We start from the raw sequence: 5,819 nt of genomic DNA, 5'->3' as shown, positions 1-5,819 counted from the left end.
AATATATGAAAAACTAACTGATACCATAAGAGCAAATGCTACTTTGCATTAACATAGCAGAGCGTGGTTTCGATCCACGGACCTCTGAGTTATGGGCCCAGCACGCTTCCACTGCGCCACTCTGCTTACATAACCATTATATGAAAAACTAACTGATACCAAAATAGCAAATGCTACTTTGCATTAACATAGCAGAGCGTGGTTTCGATCCACGGACCTCTGGGTTATGGGCCCAGCACGCTTCTACTGCGCCACTCTGCTTACATCACCATTATATGAAAAACTAACTGATACCATAAGAGCAAATGCTACTTTGCATAAACATAGCAGAGCGTGGTTTCGATCCACGGACCTCTGGGTTATGGGCCCAGCACGCTTCTACTGCGCCACTCTGCTTACATCACCATTATATGAAAAACTAACTGATACCAAAATAGCAAATGCTACTTTTCAACAACATAGCAGAGCGTGGTCTCGATCCACGGACCTCTGGGTTATGGGCCCAGCACGCTTCCATTGCGCCACTCTGCTTACATGATCATTGTATGAACAAACTAACTTATATCAAAATAGCAAGTGCTATTTTGCGTTAATTTAGCAGAGCGTGGTTTCGATCCACGGACCTCTGGGTTATGGGTCCAGCACGCTTCCACTGCGCCATTCTGCTTAAATCACCATTATATAAAAACTAACTGATAGCAAAATAGCAAGTGCTATTTTGCTTTATTTTAGCAGAGCGTGGTTTCGATCCACTGACCTCTGGGTTATGGGCCCAGCACGCTTCCACTGCGCCATTCTGCTTACATGATCATTGTATGAACAAACTAACTGATAGCAAAATAGCAAGTGCTATTTTGCTTTAATTTAGCAGAGCGTGGTTTCGATCCACTGACCTCTGGGTTACGGGCCCAGCACGCTTCCACTGCGCCATTCTGCTTACATGATCATTGTATGAACAAACTAACTTATATCAAAATAGCAAATGCTACTTTGCAATAACATAAAAGAGCGTGGTTTCGATCCACGGACCTATGGGTTATGGGCCCAGCACGCTTCCACTGCGCCACTCTGCTTACATAACCATTATATGAAAAACTAACTGATACCAAAATAGCAAATGCTACTTTGCATTAACATAGCAGAGCGTGGTTTCGATCCACGGACCTCTGGGTTATGGGCCCAGCACGCTTCCACTGCGCCACTCTGCTTACATCACCATTATATGAAAAACTAACTGATACCAAAATAGCAAATGCTACTTTTCAACAACATAGCAGAGCGTGGTCTCTATCCACGGACCTCTGGGTTATGGGCCCAGCACGCTTCCATTGCGCCACTCTGCTTACATGATCATTGTATGAACAAACTAACTTATATCAAAATAGCAAGTGCTATTTTGCGTTAATTTAGCAGAGCGTGGTTTCGATCCACGGACCTCTGGGTTATGGGTCCAGCACGCTTCCACTGCGCCATTCTGCTTAAATCACCATTATATGAAAAACTAACTGATAGCAAAATAGCAAGTGCTATTTTGCTTTATTTTAGCAGAGCGTGGTTTCGATCCACTGACCTCTGGGTTATGGGCCCAGCACGCTTCCACTGCGCCATTCTGCTTACATGATCATTGTATGAACAAACTAACTGATAGCAAAATAGCAAGTGCTATTTTGCTTTAATTTAGCAGAGCGTGGTTTCGATCCACTGACCTCTGGGTTATGGGCCCAGCACGCTTCCACTGCGCCATTCTGCTTACATGATCATTGTATGAACAAACTAACTTATATCAAAATAGCAAGTGCTATTTTGCTTTAATTTAGCAGAGCGTGGGTTCGATCCACGGACCTCTGGGTTATGGGCCCAGTACGCTTCCACTGCGCCACTCTGCTTACATCGCTTTTATATGAAAAACTAACTGATACCAAAATAGCAAATGTTACTTTGCATTAACATAGCAGAGCGTGGTTTCGATCCACGGACCTCTGGGTTTTGGGCCCAGCACGCTTCCACTGCGCCACTCTGCTTACATCACCATTATATGAAAAACTAACTGATACCAAAATAGCAAATGCTACTTTGCAATAACATAGCAGAGCGTGGTTTCGATCCACGGACCTCTGGGTTTTGGGCCCAGCACGCTTCCACTGCGCCACTCTGCTTACATCACCATTAAATGAAAAACTAACTGATACCAAAATAGCAAATGCTACTTTGCAATAACATAGCAGAGCGTGGTTTCGATCCACGGACCTCTGGGTTTTGGGCCCAGCACGCTTCCACTGCGCCACTCTGCTTACATAACCACTCTATGAAAAACTAACTGATGCCAAAATAGCAAATGCTACTTTGCATTAACATAGCAGAGCGTGGTTTCGATCCACGGACCTCTGGGTTATGGGCCCTGAAAGCTTCCACTGCGCTACTCTGCTTACATGACCATGGTATGAACAAACTAACTTATATCAAAATAGCAAGTGCTACTTTGCATTAACATAGCAGAGCGTGGTTTCGATCCACGGACCTATGGGTTATGGGCCCAGCACGCTTCCACTGCGCCACTCTGCATACATCACCGTTACATGAAAAACTAACTGATAGCAAAATAGCAAATGCTACTTTGCAATAACATAGCAGAGCGTGGTTTCGATCCACGGACCTCTGGGTTATGGGCCCAGCACGCTTCCACTGCGCCACTCTGCTTACATCACCATTATATGAAAAACTAACTTATACCAAAATAACAAATGCTACTTTGCATTAACATAGCAGAGCGTGGTTTCGATCCACGGACCTCTGGGTTATGGGCCCAGCACGCTTCCACTGCGCCACTCTGCTTACATCACCATTACATGAAAAACTAACTGTTAGCAAAATAGCAAATGCTACTTTGCAATAACGTAGCAGAGCGTGGTTTCGATCCACGGACCTCTGGGTTATGGGCCCAGCACGCTTCCACTGCGCCACTCTGCTTACATCACCATTATATGAAAAACTAACTTATACCAAAATAACAAATGCTACTTTGCATTAAGATAGCAGAGCGTGGTTTCGATCCACGGACCTCTGGGTTTTGGGCCCAGCACGCTTCCACTGCGCCACTCTGCTTACATCACCATTATATGAAAAACTAACTGATAGCAAAATAGCAAATGCTACTTTGCAATAACATAGCAGAGCGTGGTTTCGATCCACGGACCTCTGGGTTATGGGCCCAGCACGCTTCCACTGCGCCACTCTGCTTACATCACCATTATATGAAAAACTAACTTATACCAAAATAACAAATGCTACTTTGCATTAACATAGAAGAGCGTGGTTTCGATCCACGGACCTCTGGGTTATGGGCCCAGCACGCTTCCACTGCGCCACTCTGCTTACATCACCATTACATGAAAAACTAACTGTTAGCAAAATAGCAAATGCTACTTTGCAATAACGTAGCAGAGCGTGGTTTCGATCCACGGACCTCTGGGTTATGGGCCCAGCACGCTTCCACTGCGCCACTCTGCTTACATCACCATTCTATGAAAAACTAACTGATACCAAAATAGGAAATGCTACTTTGCCTTAACATAGCAGAGCGTGGTTTCGATCCACGGACCTCTGGGTTATGGGCCCAGAAAGCTTCCACTGCGCTACTCTGCTTACATGACCATGGTATGAACAAACTAACTTATATCAAAATAGCAAGTGCTACTTTGCATTAACAAAGCATAGCGTGGTTTCGATCCACGGACCTATGGGTTATGGGCCCAGCACGCTTCCACTGCGCCACTCTGCATACATCACCGTTACATGAAAAACTAACTGATAGCAAAATAGCAAGTGCTACTTTGCATTAACATAGCAGAGCGTGGTTTCGATCCACGGACCTATGGGTTATGGGCCCAGCACGCTTCCACTGCGCCACTCTGCATACATCACCGTTACATGAAAAACTAACTGATAGCAAAATAGCAAATGCTACTTTGCAATAACATAGCAGAGCGTGGTTTCGATCCACGGACCTCTGGGTTATGGGCCAAGCACGCTTCCACTGCGCCACTCTGCTTACATCACGATTATATGAAAAACTAACTGATACCAAAATAGCAAATGCTACTTTTCAATAACATAGCAGAGCGTGGTCTCGATCCACGGACCTCTGGGTTATGAGCCCAGCACGCTTCCATTGCGCCACTCTGCTTACATGATCATTGTATGAACAAACTAACTTATATCAAAATAGCAAGTGCTATTTTGCTTTAATTTAGCAGAGCGTGGTTTCGATCCACGGACCTCTGGGTTATGGGCCCAGCACGCTTCCATTGCGCCACTCTGCTTACATGATCATTGTATGAACAAACTAACTTATATCAAAATAGCAAGTGCTATTTTGCTTTAATTTAGCAGAGCGTGGTTTCGATCCACGGACCTCTGGGTTTTGGGCCCAGCACGCTTCCACTGCGCCACTCTGCTTACATCACCATTCTATGAAAAACTAACTGATACCAAAATAGCAAATGCTACTTTGCAATAACATAGCAGAGCGTGGTTTCGATCCACGGACCTCTGGGTTTTGGGCCCAGCACGCTTCCACTGCGCCACTCTGCTTACATCACCATTCTATGAAAAACCAACTCATACCAAAATAACAAATGCTACTTTGCATTAACATAGCAGAGCGTGGTTTCGATCCACGGACCTCTGGGTTATGGGCCCAGCACGCTTCCACTGCGCCACTCTGCTTACATCACCATTATATGAAAAACTAACTGATACAAAAATAGCAAATGCTACTTTTCAATAACATAGCAGAGCGTGGTTTCGATCCACGGACCTCTGGGTTATGGGCCCAGCACGCTTCCACTGCGCCACTCTGCTTACATCACCAATATATGAAAAACTAACTGATACCATAAGAGCAAATGCTACTTTGCATTAACATAGCAGAGCGTGGTTTCGATCCACGGACCTCTGGGTTATGGGCCCAGCACGCTTCCACTGCGCCACTCTGCTTACATAACCATTATATGAAAAACTAACTGATACCAAAATAGCAAATGCCACTTTGCATTAACATAGCAGAGCGTGGTTTCGATCCACGGACCTCTGGGTTATGGGCCAAGCACGCTTTCACTGCGCCACTCTGCTTACATAACCATTATATGAAAAACTAACTGATACCAAAATAGCAAATGCTACTTTGCGTTAACATAGCAGAGCGTGGTTTCGATCCACGGACCTCTGGGTTATGGGCCCAGCACGCTTCCACGGCGCCACTCTGCTTACATCACCATTATATGAAAAACTAACTGATACCAAAATAGCAAATGCTACTTTTCAACAACATAGCAGAGCGTGGTCTCGATCCACGGACCTCTGGGTTATGGGCCCAGCACGCTTCCATTGCGCCACTCTGCTTACATAATCATTGTATGAACAAACTAACTTATATCAAAATAGCAAGTGCTATTTTGCGTTAATTTAGCAGAGCGTGGTTTCGATCCACGGACCTCTGGGTTATGGGCCCAGCACGCTTCCACTGCGCCATTCTGCTTACATCACCATTATATGAAAAACTAACTGATTGCAAAATAGCAAGTGCCATTTTGCTTTAATTTAGCAGAGCGTGGTTTCGATCCACTGACCTCGGGGTTATGGGCCCAGCACGCTTCCACTGCGCCATTCTGCTTACATGATCATTGTATGAACAAACTAACTTATATCAAAATAGCAAGTGCTATTTTGCTTTAATTTAGCAGAGCGTGGTTTCGATCCACGGACCTCTGGGTTATGGGCCCAGTACGCTTCCACTGCGCCACTCTGCTTACATCGCTATT

General features: G+C 45.1%; 2 non-coding genes across 2 annotated transcripts; both read right to left on the bottom strand.

Moving 5' to 3' along the window:
- Positions 1-1,814: 1,814 nt before the first annotated feature.
- TRNAM-CAU (transfer RNA methionine (anticodon CAU)) lies at positions 1,815-1,886 on the bottom strand. The gene has a single exon. It is a non-coding gene; the product is annotated as a tRNA-Met (tRNA).
- Positions 1,887-4,111: 2,225 nt separating this feature from the next.
- TRNAM-CAU (transfer RNA methionine (anticodon CAU)) lies at positions 4,112-4,183 on the bottom strand. Its single transcript has one exon. It is a non-coding gene; the product is annotated as a tRNA-Met (tRNA).
- Positions 4,184-5,819: the final 1,636 nt, after the last annotated feature.

Source organism: Phalangium opilio, unplaced genomic scaffold (assembly GCF_054372755.1).
Source record: "Phalangium opilio isolate 3A_F unplaced genomic scaffold, DU_Popi_V2 ptg000078l_1, whole genome shotgun sequence".
Lineage (NCBI taxonomy): Eukaryota > Metazoa > Arthropoda > Arachnida > Opiliones > Phalangiidae > Phalangium > Phalangium opilio.
The sequence above is the reverse complement of the archived record's forward strand: the minus strand, read 5'-3'. Positions and strand labels throughout refer to the sequence as shown.